The sequence below is a fragment of the Chiloscyllium plagiosum genome, unplaced genomic scaffold, assembly GCF_037043375.1.
Source record: "Chiloscyllium plagiosum isolate Xiang-an unplaced genomic scaffold, Cpla_swu_hap1 HiC_scaffold_43, whole genome shotgun sequence".
NCBI lineage: Eukaryota > Metazoa > Chordata > Chondrichthyes > Orectolobiformes > Hemiscylliidae > Chiloscyllium > Chiloscyllium plagiosum.
In genome coordinates, this window is record NW_028270181.1 from 13,606,565 (window position 1) to 13,622,580 (window position 16,016).

At 45.2% G+C, this 16,016-nt stretch overlaps 1 long non-coding RNA gene across 2 annotated transcripts in view; it reads right to left on the reverse strand.

Annotated features, from left to right (window-relative positions):
• The window catches only part of LOC122541879 (uncharacterized), a 370,918-nt gene that overhangs the window by 89,001 nt on the left and 265,901 nt on the right, over window positions 1-16,016 (reverse strand). For both annotated transcript variants that reach the window (XR_015754246.1, XR_006309699.2), the window contains exons 2-3: window positions 5,691-5,768; window positions 2,334-2,453 (exon numbers count right to left, since the gene is read on the reverse strand). This is a non-coding gene — a long non-coding RNA (uncharacterized LOC122541879). The remainder of the gene's footprint in view (window positions 1-2,333; window positions 2,454-5,690; window positions 5,769-16,016) is intronic.

Here is a 16,016-nt window from a genome sequence, read left to right on the forward strand (position 1 = left end):
ATCAGGAAGGCAAAAAGGAGACATGAGATAGCTTTGGCAAATAGAATTAAGGAAAGGCCAGAGGATTTTTACAAATACGTTAAGGACAAAAGGGTAACTAGGGAAAAAATAGAGCCCCTCAAAGATCAGCAAGGCGGCCTTTGTGTGGAGCCGCAGAAAATGGGGGAGATACTAAATGAGTATTTTGCATCAGTATTTACTGTGGAAAAGGACATGGAAGACATAGAATGTAGGGAAATAGATGGCGACATTTTGAAAAATGTCCATATTACAGAAGAGGAAGTGTTGGATGTCTTGAAATGCATAAAAGTGGATAAACCCCCCCAGGACCTAACCAGGTGTACCCTAGAACTCTGTGGGAAGCTGGGAAGTGATTGCTAGGCCTCTTGCTGAGCTATTTGTATCATCAATAGTCACAGGTGAGGTGCCAGAAGACTGGAAGTTGACAAACGTGGTGTCACTGTTTAAGAAGGGTGGTAAGGACAAGCCGGGGAACTATAGACCAGTGAGCCTGATGTCGGTGCTGGGCAAGTTGTTGGAGGGAATCCTGAGGGACAGGATGTACATGTATTTGGAAAGGCAAGGACTGATTAGGGATAGTCAACATGGCTTTGTGCGTGGGAAATCATGTCTCACAAACTTAATTGAGTTTTTTGAAGAAGTAACAACGAGGATTGATGAGGGCAGAGTGGTAGATGTGATCTATATAGACTTCAGTAAGGTATTGGACAAGGTTCCCCATGGGAGACTGGTTAGCAAGGTTAGATCTCATGGAATACAGGGAGAACTAGGCATTTGGATACAGAACTGGCTCAAAGGTAGAAGACAGAAGGTTGTGGAGGAGGGTTGTTTTTCAGGCTGGAGGCCTGTGACCAGTGGAGTGCCATAAGGATCTGGGCTAGGTCCACTACTTTTCATCATTTATATAAATGATTTGGATATGAGCATAAGAGGTATAGTTAGTAAGTTTGCAGATGACACCAAAATTATAATGGGATCTTGATCAAATGGGCCAATGGGCTGAGAAGTGGCAGATGGAGTTTAATTCAGATAAATGCGAGGTTCTGCATTTTGGGAAAGCAAATCTTATTACTTATACACTTAATGGTAAGGACCCAGGGAGTGTTACTGAACAAAGAGACCTAGGAGTACAGGGTCATAGCTCCTTGAAAGTGGAGTCGCAGGTAGATAGGATAGTGAAGAAGGCGTTTGGTATGCTTTCCTTTATTGGTTAGAGTATTGAGTACAGGCGTTGGGGAGTCATGTTGTGGCTGTACAGGACATTAGTTAGGCCACTGTTGGAATATTGCATGCAATTCTGGATTCCTTCCTATCAGAAAGATGTTGTGAAACTTGAAAGGGTTCAGAAAAGTTGTACAAGGATTTTGCCAGGGTTGGCGGATTTGAGCTATAGGGAGAGGCTGAACAGGCTGGGACTGTTTTCCCTGAAGTGTCAGAGGCGGAGGGGTGACCTTATAGAGGTTTATAAAATCATGAGGGGCATGGATAGGATAAGTCCTTTCCCTGACATGGCTGAGTCCAGAACTAGAGGGCATAGGTTTAGGGTGAGAGGGGAAAGATATAAAAGAGACCTAAGGGGCAACTTTTTCACACAGAGGGTGGTATGTTATGGAATGAGCTGCCAGAGGAAGTGGTGGAGGGTATGGATGGGATCAATAGAGAAAGTCTTTTTCCCTGGGGTGGGGGAGTCCAGAACTAGAGGACATAGGTTTAGAGTGAGAGGGGAAAGATATAAAAGAGACCTAAGGGGAAACTTTTTCACGCAGGGGGAGGTACATGTATGGAATGAGGAGGTGGTGGAGGCTGGTACGATTACAGCATTTAAAAGGCATCTGGATTGGTAAATGAATAGAAAGGCGGGACTAGATTGGGTTAGAATATCTGGTCAGCATGCACAAGTTGGACCAAAGGGTCTGTTTCCATGCTGTATATCTCTATGACTCTGTGATTTCGAAGCATGTCTGTTACCCTAACATAACTTTTTTTAGCTTGGCTCTTAGTGTTGACTGATAATACTGCTGTGAATTGCCTTGGAATATTTTACAGTGTTAAAGGCACTATGTAAATGTGGGCTGTTTTTCTAATCAGTGATGCAAAATTGCTACATAATGAGCATCTTTGGGGATAAGTTGCACATAGTTTGCACTGATATTTTATTTTATAATATCAACTTCTTCAGATATGCCTCTGGAGCAGATGAAACATGAAGCTGGGGTTTCTAGCCTCGAGGTAGGGACACTACTGCTTCACCACAAGAGCCCAAACTTTGCATGAATATATACATCCTTTAAAAATACAGATAAGTAACATACCTCATTTTCAACACAGTAGAACACTGCAGCACACAATTTGTGACAGCTAGGTCTCTCGGTAGCAGAAGAAAGCAGATTAGTTTGAGCAGTTATCCTCCCAGCTCCCTCCGGGCATGAATCCTGTGGAGAATAAGAAGGCTTGTAGCTCAAACTGGAAGTATGAAACTAACTTGTAAAGCATTTTAAAAAGTGAATTAATCAAGAATTAGCCATCCAGCAGTGCGGTAAACATGAACTGCCTTGAGCATTAAAAATTAGTTGAATACCAAGGGCAGCAAAAGGCTAGTTTCACAAAATATAGTTTTATATTGCCTATATACTGCACAGAAACAAGCCTATTATAGATCGGAGGCTTCCCAAAGGTTTCCTGATTCCATATTTTCACTAACTATATCAGTAGGGCTGTCTATTGCTTTCTCCTTCAAGAACTGATCTAGCTTACCCTTAATTATGTCGAGAGTAATTGCCTCAACCAGTTCTTGTGGTAGCATACTTCGCATTCTAGAAGGTAAAGCTGTTTCCTTTGTGTCCCTCGTTGTTAACTGTATTTATGAATCTGAGTCTTGCACTATCTCAGAGGTGGAAAGCAATTCCCACAGATCAAACCCCTCCATAATTTGCAGAATCCTTATTAGGTCATCTTATGGAATTTTGATCAAGAGAAAAGTCTCAGTCTGTTTAATCAGTCATGACATTTAGAGTTGAGGCTAGGGTTGGTATGGACTGGTATTGTTTTTGTAAATCATCTTTTGCAACTTCTTTGGTTCATTCTTGGTACCAGACCATCTCATCATCTAGTGAGCTACATGCCATGGTACAGTACACAATGTGCCACCCTAGACAATAGCAAAGGCCTTTTCCCTTAGGTAGATCAGTTTAAAACTAGATGACATAGATTTAAGGTGAGAGGGGAAGTTTAAAATGGTCCTAAGGGGCAACCTTTTCTCACAGAGGACTATTCATATGTGAAATGAACTGCCAGAGGAAGTGGTGGAAGCAGGTATACTTACAACGTCTAAAAGACATTTGGACAGGGACATGAATAGGAAAGGTTTAGAGAGAGATGAGCCAAACACAGACAAGTGAGACTAATTCAGTTTGGGAAACCTGGTTGGTATGGATGAGTTGGCGAAAGGATCTGGTTCCATACTGTATGACTCTATGACAATGTGCCATAGTCCAGCAAACAACGTGTCACAGTCCAGTAGATGACATGACTTAGTCCAGTGAAAACCAACATAGTCCAGAGAACAATGAGTCATAATCAAGTACACATCACTTAATAGGCCAGTAGATAATGTGATATTGTCCAGTACATAATGAGTCCTGGTCCAGTAGTCACCATGCCATAGCCCAGTTGATAACATTTCATAGTCCAATAGGTTATGTGTCGTAGTACAGTATAGCATGTTGTTGTCGAATAGACAATGTATCGTTGTTAAGGAGACAATGTGTTCTCATACAGCACACAATGTTCCAGCCAACTTGTTTTCTGGACTTCCCACTGATTCTGACTCTTACAGTAAATCTTGGAAAACACATGATAGTCGTCCTTGGTCACAGCCAAGAACGAACGCAGACAAAAGGAAGATGGAATGCGAAGTAATACATTTCAAACAAGTATATTATTTTCAATGGATTTTAATATGATTTAGTCTTTGCATTCTCATATGGATCTCATTGTAATAATTGACTTGGTGCCAATTCTGTGTCAATCATATACTGACTCAGGTATTTGGAGATAGCAGAAGCAAAGTCGTGTATCTGTGTCTTCAACTGGTAATGATGAGAGACTGCTCTTTCTACTGAATGCCTTCATGTGAGTTTTGAGTCAGTTCATCAACTGATAAAAAGCAATATGTCCATTGTTCCAAAAGACATTAAGAAAAATGCTTAATATTTCTTCATTAGTTTCCAATTCTTGTCAGATTAAAACTAACTGATTCTTTGTCAATGAGCTGCCAGTTCTGAAGCATGATGCAGTTGTCTGCTAAGGTGTTAATGTAGGTGAAATATCACTGCTCCATGCCAGTGTGGTTAGTGCTGCCAGTTCCTGCCGTTAGAATACAGTACGTCACAGATCTGGTCACCATGAATCATAGAAACTCACAAACTAGAAATCCTATAGGCTGTTCACCACATCCTTTGGTCACCACAGAAGGTTAAGCAATCACCACCTTACTGTGTTATGTTTCTGGTACTGGTGAAGGAAGAAACCAGGGCCAGTCAAAGAATCCCTGCAGTGTGGAAGTAGGCCATTCGGCCCATCAAGTCCACAACAACTCTCCAATGAGCATCCCACCCAGACCCACCCCCTTACCATATCCCTGCATTTCCCATGGCTAATCCACCTGGATTGCTCATCCCTGGACACTAAGGGGCAATTTAGCATGGCCAATTCACCTAGACTGCACATCTTTGGATTGTGGGAGGAAACCCACACAGACACAGGGAGAATGTGCAAACTCCACACAGACAGTCCCTTGAGGCTGGAATCAAACCCAGGTCCCTGGTGCTGTGAGGCACCACCATGTCAACCAAAGGCTTAGCTGAGTTAAAGAGAGAGTAAGTGTAACCAAGACAATAAAACACAACAAAGGCACACAGAGCAGGAATGAGAGGTGAGTCCAAAAAGTAAAAGTAAAACAAAATGGCATTTCTGTGGTGAATAGTTTGTGAAATGGGAATGATTTCAGTTTTGCTGGCTTTGGCATTTCAGTGGTTAATTGAAGTTTTTTGGTTCTGTAGCCAGCTAAAACAAGTTTGTCCAGTTTTTTCTGAACTAGACTTGCTGATGACTTGTTTTCACTAATCAGAGACAACTTTATTTATTTTCACCTGCATGGTCAGAAGTGTCTAGTGAAAGGTCTCAGCTGTGTCTTTCTTTAGCACACTGGAACTTGAACCCCTGGCTAGCAGACTAGCACACCAGCTCTGTAGCACACTGAGACAAGGGATTAAGGTTGATGTCTGATGTATTTCTTGTGTATTTCATATCACATTCACAGTCTGGGACACAACTCACAGCAGGTAGTTTTCTCCTTAATAGCCGTAGCAGATTATAATTCAGTTTTTGAATGGAAACTCTTCTTTTGAGGTGTAGCTGTCTGAGGTTCGTTTGACATTCCTCAGGTGTGACATCCCTTGGTTCCTCTGAGGACTCAGAGTCCTCTACACAGGAATGTTCCAGATAGCCACTGAATTTACATTACAATTCTTTGGCTGGTGTACTTTTAGAAGATCACAATGTTCGCAAACAACTCAGGATTATGATTCATTAATTAATGTTTCTTTATATGAGTTCAACTAACTATTCAAAATGTAAATATCTAACCTCAGTTGATACAAATAACTTACCATATTCTGGGAGCATCTTGCTACCTCTGCTGATGAAGGCCGGTAGAGGCTGTGTTTTCATCCCTGTTAGTCTGTTGTCTGTAAATAATACAAATATACAGAAGTTAAATAAATGTAGGGTCCACTGTGTTAGATGTGTATACTCTACTGGCTGCCCCCTTCACTTGTTGAGATGGATAACTGAATTGGAATCAGGAAGATGGGTGAAATTAAATAATTTAACAGGTGCTACATGTGTACTGGGTCACATGCTTAAAAATACAAGAATGAATTTATTACACACTTGTCGCATTAAGATGTTGTGAAACTTGAAAGGGTTCGGAAAAGATTTACAATGATGTTGTCAGGGTTGGAGGATTTGAGCTATAGGGAGAGGCTGAACAGGCTGGGGCTGTTTTCCCTGGAGCGTCAGAGGCTGAGGGGTGACCTTATAGAGATTTACAAAATTATAAGGGGCATGGATAGGGTAAATAGGCAAAGTCTTTTCCCTGGAGTCGGGGAGTCCAGAACTAGAGGGCATAGGTTTAGGGTGAGAGGGGAAAGATATAAAAGAGACCTAAGGGGCAACCTTTTCACACAGAGGGTGGTACGTGTATGGAATGAGCTGCCAGAGGAAGTGGTGGAGGCTGGTACAATTGCAACATTTAAGAGGCATTTGGATGGGTATATGAATAGGATGGGTTTGGAGGGATGTGGGCCAGGTGCTGGCAGGTGGGACTAGATTGGTTTGGGATTTCTGGTCGGCATGGGCGTGTTGGACCGAAGGGTCTGTTTCCATGCTGTACATCTCTATGACTCTATGACTAAGTGATATATTATGATAGATATTTTAAGATATTTTTATTCAGACTTCTATTGCTTTTCTACTTAACAGAAAGCTGTAACATGTGAGCAAATTCCTGGTTTACAAGGGTGTTCTGTGAGTGTGTTTCGGCCAATATTTATTGCCCATCCCTAATTGCCCTGGAGATGATGTTGGTGAGCTGCCTTCTTGAACTGCTGCAGTCACTGGATTGCAGAGATGCCCACAGTGTTAGGAAGATCCAACAAGAGTGAGGGACCACCGATATAATTCCACGCATGGATGGTGAGAGGCTTTGAGTGAAATTGTTCCCACGTGCTGACTGCTCTTGTTTTTCCAGGTGTTTTGGAAGGTGATGCTAAAGGGGGTGCATCCTGCAGTTGGCACAGTCTGCTACCGCTGTGTGTTGATTGTGGCAGAAGTGAAGGTTTATTATGATGGTTGGAGTTCTAGTCCATGAGACCATAGAGTAGGCCATTCGGCCCCTCGAGCCTGCTCCACCATTCAATAAGATCATGGCCAATCCAACAGCCTATGCGTCCACTTTCCTGCCCTTACCCCATAATCCTTGATTCCCTGACTGATCAAGAAATTATCCATCTCAGCCTGAAACATGAACAAGGACTCTGCTCTCTCAGCTGTCTGTGGCAACACAGGAGAAATTCCTCCTCACCTCAGTCTTAAATTGGCACCCTTTATTCTGAGATGATGGCCTCTGGCCCTGAACTCTCCCACGAGGCGAAACACATTCTCGGTATTTACCCTCTCATGCCCCTTAAGAATCCTTTATGTTTTCACTGAGATCACCTCTCCTTCTTCGAAATTCCAATGACCAGAGTCCAATCTGTTTGCCCTTGCTGATGGTTAAAGTGGTTGAATGGTGTCAAGCTTATCGAGTGCTGTTGGAGTTGTAGACATTACGAGATCATAGGAACAATGCTGCATGATTACCACTGAGAAGGTCTACTAACCTCAGGGAGGTGGTCAGGTGGAGGATGTTAGAACATAAGAACATAAGGACTAGGAGAAGGACTAGGCCGTCTGGCCCCATGAGCCTACTCCGCCATTCAATAAGATCATGCTGATCTTTTTGTTGGTCCAGCTCCACTTACCACCCTCTCACCATAAACCTTAATTCCTTTACTGTTCAAAAATCTATGCATCTTTGCTTTGAAAACATTCAACGAGGTAGCTTCAACTGCTTCTCCGGGCAAGGAATTCCACAGACGGACAACCTTTCGGGTGAAGAAGTTCCTCCTAAACCCAGTCCTAAATCTGCTCCCCCTCATTTTGAGGCTTTGCCCCCTAATTCCTGTTGCTCAAAGGGCTGACAATTGCACACCGACAACAGTTTGGGATGGGGGCTTCAAGGGGAAAATGCCCCTTTTACTTATTCATGGGTTTTGTGTTCTCTTGCTGAGAAGGAACACATTTCATTCCCAGAGGCACAGAGTTCAAAACAAAGACGAATGTCTTTTTCCCAACCCTTCACCGAGTTGCTGTAACACAAGAATGGTTTATTATGTTGGTTCCCATGGTTTCTCTCACCAATCACGAAACACAGGGATCTGCAAGCCTAGCCAATGGAGATCTGACAATAACGAGGACAGATTCACTTTGGTTTATAAAATACTTGCAGGAATACATCGATATGATTCAAGCCAAACAAAGATCATAGGGTGGATCCTTTACTGGTTAAAATGCAACCTGTTTTCAGTGAATTTGAGCTCATTTTAGATCCATGCATAGTTATACCAACAAAGAAATCAGAGAGGCCACGATTCGGAAGTCACTGAAGATGGGAAATGAGGAAGCAACATGTACTGTTGTGTGGTCTTTTGTTCTGCAGGAGACCCTGGTACAGACAAGAGCTGCTGAGGTTGTGGCCCAGCCCACGGGCAGCAGACAGAGAGAGTCATTGATTCCTGTTTCAAGCACGTGCCCACGCCTGAGTCCCAGCAGCTGCTCCTCTGAGAGCTGTGGGAACCGCACTCTCATACAAAAACACGCTGGTCACCAGATGTCACCTTGTGCTGCCAGCACACAGAGCAGAAAGGAAACAACATCCTGTGCATGCCGAGCATGTGACGGCTCGTTTCACGGACAATCAGGGGCCATCCCAAGGTATCTGACCTAAAGCTGCAAGAACAGTGACACCTCCAAACCACGAACATACATGCACACAATCAGCAGTTCTCAAATTGGGATCCTGTGGTGTTTAGGCAGAGACTCCTTGCAACGTGGATGAAAGGATTGCTCCAAATTGGTAGAATGAATCCTTGCTGGAAAGAAACTGAATTTTAGCGCAATTTTAATATTGTCTTTCTGCGTGTTTAAATTGAGCTGAAGAAACGTCAGCTTAGTTCATCTGAAGTAATTTATATTAACAGTAAAAATAACTTGTGTTTTTCGGGCACCATTCACAATGATCAGACATCTCAAAGTGCTTTGAAACCGATGAAGTACTTTCGGAAGTGTGCTCGCTGTTTGACAGATGCTGTCCAAAAGTACTTTATTTTAACAAAGTAGAAACAATTGGAACCTTGCTCCAGAATGTATGATTGCCTTTGGGTGTCATAACCACGGACAGAAACACAGATTGCTTGAAGACGTATGGAACTTTAATTTCCACATGTTTATTTTTTTTAAAAAAGAGGACAGACAAAAGGACTACAGATGTAAATTGGGTGGCTGGCTGGACAGAGAGTCTCGGGAATGTCATACCTGATAAGGTATCAAGGAACCTTCACAAGGGGTGGACACAAAAGGGAGACATGTTGAATTTGAATTAGAATTAACTTTATTGTCACGTGCACTTGAATGAGTGCAGTGAGAAGTTCACAATGTCACTGCTTATGGTGCATTGTTAGGTACAGGATACCGAGGTACAGACATTTAAGTACAGGATTGAAAGCGTAATAAATAAAATTACAGTGTAAGAATAAAAAGGAGAAGAAAAGTACTTCAATTTTAGTCCTTTTCACCCAGTCTGTGCCAGCACCTAGCCCCTGGGCCACACCAGGCTTCAACACCCAAACTCTCATCTCCAACCTGCAAGAGACTCCCCTCCCCCACACCACCCTCCAGTCTGGGACTCCCCTCCCCCACACCACCCTCCAGTCTGGGACTCCCCTCCCCCACACCACCCTCCAGTCTGGGATCCCCTCCCCCACACCACCCTCCAGTCTGGGACTCCCCTCCCCCACACCACCCTCCAGTCTGGGACTCCCCTCCCCCACCCCACCCTCCGGTCTGGGACACCCCACCCCACCCAACCCTCCGGTCTGGGACACCCCTCCCCACACCACCCTCCGGTCTGGGACTCCCCTCCCCCACACAACCCTCCGGTCTGGGACACCCCACCCCACCCCACCCTCCGGTCTGGGACTCCCCTCCCCCACCCCACCCTCCGGTCTGGGACTCCCCTCCCCCACCCCACCCTCCGGTCTGGGACACCACACCCCCACACAACCCTCCGGTCTGGGACTCCCCTTCCCCACCCCACCCTCCGGTCTGGGACACCACACCCCCACACAACCCTCCGGTCTGGGACTCCCCTCCCCCACCCCACCCTCCGGTCTGGGACTCCCCTCCCCCACCCCACCCTCCGGTCTGGGACTCCCCTCCCCCACCCCACCCTCCGGTCTGGGACACCCCACCCCCACACAACCCTCCGGTCTGGGACACCCCACCCCCACACAACCCTCCGGTCTGGGACTCCCCTCCCCCACCCCACCCTCCGGTCTGGGACACCCCTCCCCCACACCACCCTCCAGTCTGGGAATCCCCCTCCCCACACCACCCTCCGGTCTGGAAGCTCCCTATGGGATTTCCCTCCAGTGCCGCCTCTGGTCCAGGACTTGCCTGCAATAGCCTCCGTTGCAGGAGTCACCTCTTCCACTCCTGTCCGAGTAAGTTTAAAGTTAAAACGACGAACTGTACTATAATCCCCTACAAGTTATCTCAGACGGTGGATCAGATGGGGAAATAAAGGTAACCTGTGCAAAAGACGTATTTTGTGTCATTGCCTTTCGAGAATGTAGAAAAGTATCGTGTAACAGCCAATTCAACCCTGATCTGTGGAAGTATGAAACTGTTTCCCCGGTTTTTGTTCCCACCATCCATAACACCAATACTTTTGTCTGTCTGCGTGTGTCTGAATTTGTCTCTAGAAAGGGGTTACATTTTTAACCAGTAGCACTGTATGCCAAAAGTTTATAGTTGTTTACCTGTTAGATTAGATTACTTACAGTGTGGAAACAGGCCCTTCAGCCCAACAAGTCCACACTGACCTGCCGAAGCACAACCCACCCAGACCCCATTCTCCTATATTTATCCCTACACCTAACACTATGGACAATTTAGCTCGGCCAATTCACCTAACCTGCACATTTTTGGACTGTGGGAGGAAACCCACGCAGACACGGGGAGAATATGCAAACTACACACAGTCAGTCGCCTGAGGCGGGAATTGAACCCAGGCCTCTGGTGCTGTGAGGCAGCAGTGCTAACCACCGTGCCACCGTGCCGCTGTTGTTAGCATCTATTTCTTTCTAATTAACAAGAAACCTAATCCATGCTTTCTGCTAATCTGGAGAAATCAGGGACTTTGTGTAATGGATAAAATCTTTAACTCTTGTGACGACTTTGGGAATAGTGGGGTTTAATTTCCAGTGCACTACCTCAGTGAGGCATGACACTATCAATAGAGAACAGTGTACAAGGGAAACAAATTGGGCTAAAGGCTGATAGGTCCCCTAGCCCTGATGGGTTGCATCCCAGAATTTTAAAGGAAGTAGTTAGTGGACACATTGGTAGTAATCTTCCAAGAATCATTACATTCTGGATTAAGTCCGAGTGGATTGAAAAACTACCAAAATTACATCAATCGTTCAAAAGTGAGGGGGACAATACAAAGATAATTATAGACCACTTACCTGAACCGAGAAAGTTTAGAGGATATAAAGGATACAATAGCAGAGCACGCAGAAATACATATGATAACAAGCAAAGTTATTATGTCTTCATTAAAGGGAAACAATGCTTAACAAATTCATTCGCAGTTTTTGAGGAGGTAATAAACAAGATAGATAAATAGGATGCAGAAGATATGATATATTTAGATTTTCAAGAGGCATTAGAACATAGAACATAGAACAATACAGCACAGAACAGGCCCTTCGGCCCACGATGTTGTGCCGAACATTTGTCCTAGCTTAAGCACCCATCCATGTACCTATCCAATTGCCGCTTAAAGGTCACCAAAGATTCTGACTCTACCACTCCCACAGGCAGCGCATTCCATGCCCCCACCACTCTCTGGGTAAAGTACCCACTCCTGACATCTCCCCTATACCTTCCACCCTTCACCTTAAATTTATGTCCCCTTGTAACACTCTGTTGCACCCGGGGAAAAGGTTTCTGACTGTCTACTCTATCTATTCCTCTGATCATCTTATAAACCTCTATCAAGTCACCCCTCATCCTTCGCCGTTCCAACGAGAAAAGGCCTAGCACTCTCAACCTATCCTCGTACGACCTATTCTCCATTCCAGGCAACATCCTGGTAAATCTTCTCTGCACCCTCTCCAAAGCTTCCACATCTTTCCTAAAGTGAGGACACCAGAACTGCACACAGTACTCCAAATGTGGCCTAACCAAAGTCCTGTACAGTTGCAACATCACTTCACGACTCTTGAATTCAATCTCTCTGCTAATGAACGCTAATACACCATGGGCCTTCTTACAAGCTCTATCCACCTGAGTGGCAACTTTCAAAGACCTATGAACATAGACCTCAAGATCCCTCTGTTCCTCCACCTCACTAAGAACTCTACCGTTAACCCTGTATTCCGCATTCTTATTTGTCTTTCCAAAATGGACAACCTCACACTTGGCAGGGTTGAACTCCATCTGCCACTCCTCAGCCCAGCTCTGCATCATATCTAAGTCTCTTTGCAGCCGACAACAGCCCTCCTCACTATCCACAACTCCACTAATCTTCGTATCATCTGCAAATTTACTGATCCATCCTTCGACTCCCTCATCCAAATCATTAATAAAAATTACAAACAGCAAAGGACCCAGAACTGATCCCTGCGGAACTCCACTTGTAACTGGGCTCCAGGCTGAATATTTGCCAGCTACCACCACTCTCTGACTTCGACCGGTTAGCCAGTTTTCTATCCAATTGGCCAAATTTCCCTCTATCTCATGCCTCCTGACTTTCCGCATAAGCCTACCATGGGGAACCTTATCAAATGCCTTACTAAAATCCATTTATACTACATCCAATGCTCTACCCTCATCCACATGCTTGGTCACCTCCTCAAAGAATTCAATAAGACTTGTAAGGCAAGACCTACCCTTCACAAATCCGTGCTGGCTGTCCCTAATCAAGCAGTGTCTTTCCAGATACTCATAAATCCTATCCCTCAGTACCCTTTCCATTACTTTGCCTACCACCGAAGTAAGACTAACTGGCCTGTAATTCCCGGGGTTATCCCTATTCCCTTTTTTGAACAGGGGCACAATATTCGCCACTCTCCAGTCCCCTGGTACCACCCCCGTTGACAGTGAAGACGAAAAGATCATTGCCAACGGTACTGCAATTTCTTCTCTTGCTTCCCACATAATCCTAGGAGATATCCCGTCAGGCCCGGGGGACTTGTCTATCCTCAAGTTGTTCAAAATGTCCAACACATCTTCCTTCCTAACAAGTGTCTCCTCTAGCTTACCAGTCCGTTTCACACTCTCCTCTTCAACAATACGGTCGCTCTCGTTCGTAAATACTGAAGAAAAGTACTCATTTAAGACCTCTCCTATCTCTTCCGACTCAATACACAGTCTCCCACTACTGTCCTTGATCGGACCTACCCTCGTTCTCGTCATTCTCATGTTTCTCACATACGCATAAAATGCCTTTGGGTTATCCTTGATCGTATCCGCCAAAGATTTTTCATGCCCTCTCTTAGCTCTCCTAATCCCTTTCTTCAGGTCCCTTCTGACTATCCTGTATCCCTCCACTGCTCTGTCTGAACCCTGTTTCCTCAACCTTATGTAAGCCTCCTTCTTCCTCTTTACAAGACATTCAACCTCCCTCGTCAACCAAGGTTCCCTCACACGACCATTTCTTTCCTGCCTGACAGGTACATACATATCAAGGACACATCGTATCTGTTCCTTGAAAAAGTTGCACATTTCCACGACATCCTTCCCTGACAGCCTATGCTCCCAACTTATGCTCCTCAGATCCTGTCTTACAGCATCGTAATTACCCTTCCCCCAATTGTAAAACCTACCCTGTTGCACGCACCTATCTCTCTCCATAACCAAGGTGAAAGTCACAGAATTGTGGTCACTATCACCAAAATGTTCACCCACTAACAAGCCCATCACTTGTCCCGGTTCATTACTGAGTACCAAATCCAATATGGCCTCCCCTCTGGTCGGACAATCTACATACTGAGTTAGAAAAGCTTCCTGGACACACTGCGCAAACACCGCCCCATCCAATCTACTTAATCTAAAGAGCTTCCAATCAATATCTGGGAAGTTGAAATCGCCCATGACTACTACCCTGTGGCTTCTGCACCTTTCCAAAATCTGTTTCCCAATCTGTTTCTCCACATCTCTGCTGCTATTGGGGGGCCTATAGTAAACACCCAACAAGGTGACTGCACCTTTCCTATTTCTGACTTCAGCCCATACTACCTCCAAAGGCAGATCCCCCTCGAACTGCCTTTCTGCAGCCGTTATACCATTTCTAATTAGCAACGCCACCCCCCCCCCCTCCTTTTTTACCACCCTCCCTAATCTTACTGGAACATTTGTAACCAGGAACCCCCAACAACCATTCCTGTCCCTCTTCTATCCACGTTTCTGTGATGGCCACAACATTGTAGTCCCAGGTACCGATCCACGCCTTAAGTTCACCCACCTTATTTCTGATACTCTTTGCGTTGAAGTATACGCACTTGAACCCATCTCTGTGTCCGCAAGTATTCCCTGTCAGCGCTACCTTCTTCACAGCCTCCCTACATTCTTGGACATCCTGACAAACAGCTAGCCTACTTGCTGGACTACAAGTCCGGATCCCATCCCCCTGCCAAATTAGTTTAAACCCCCCCGAAGAGTGCTAGCAAACCTACCCCCCAGGATATTGGTGCCCTTCTGGTTCAGGTGCAACCCGTCCTGCTTGTACAGGTCCCACCTTCCCCAGAATGCAGTCCAATTGTCCAAATACCTGAAGCCCTCCCTCCTACACCATCTTTGCAGCCAATTGTTCAACTGCACTCTCTCCCTATTTCTTGCCTCACTGTCACGTGGCACCGGCAACAACCCAGAGATGACGACTCTGTCTGTCCTAGCTTTTAGCTTCCAGCCTAACTCCCTGAGCTCCTGAATGACCTCCCCACCCCTCTTCCTACCTATGTCGTTGGTACCAACGTGCACCACAACTTCTGGCTGCACACCCTCCCCCTTAAGGATTCTGAAGACACGGTCCGAGACGTCTCGGACCCTGGCACCCGGGAGGCAACAAACCATCCGAGAGTCTCGCCCCTCAAACCAGAAGGGCATTCAATCACGTTATTAATAAGATAAGAGCCCATGTTTTTTGGGGACACGATATTGGCAGAGATAAATGCCTGGCTTCTGGCTAACGAAAAGCAGACAGAGAGTTGAGATAAAGGGGTCATTTTCAGAATAGGAGAGTGTCAAAGGATTCAGTACCTGGGCCACAGTCATTTCCAATATATGTAACAACTTAGACGAGGGAAGTGAACGTACTGTTGCCAAGTTTGTAGTTAATACAAAGTCAGGAGGGAAGGCAATTGGCATGGTGGCTCAGTGGTTAGCACTGCTACCTCACAGCACCATGGACCCAGGTTCTATTCCAGCCTCAGATGACTGACTGACTGTGTAGAGTTTGTACATTTTCCCTGTGTTTGTGTGGGCTTCCTCTGGATGTTCCTGTTTCCTCCCATGGTCCAAAGATGTGCAGGTTAGATGAGTTGACTGTGCTAAATTGTCCACAGTGTTCAGGGATGTTAGTTTGGGTGCATTAGTCAAGGGTTAAGTGTAGGGGAATGGGTCTGGGTGAGTTATTGCTCAGAGGGCCAGTGTCGACTTGTTGGGCCGAAGGGGCTCTTTCCCACACTTTAGGGATTCTATGAGGTGGACAAAAACTTGGCAGATGGCATTTAATGTGGGGAATAGTGACATTGTGCACTTTAGCAGGAAGAATAGAGGAGCTAAATGTTATTTAAATGGAGAAAGCTGCAGGAAAGAGAGTTTTGGGGGTTCTCACAATGAAATTACTAAAAGCTAACAAAAACATTTAGTGGATAATAGGAAATGCAAATGGACTGTTGGCCTCTATTTCAAGGGGAATGGAGTCTCTCATTCAGTGGGTAATAGAAAACACTTACTAAAACTACATGATGCACTGCTCAGATGTCACTACTGGAATACTGTGAACAGTTTGGGTCCCCTTACCTCAGAAAAGATATATTGGAGGCAGT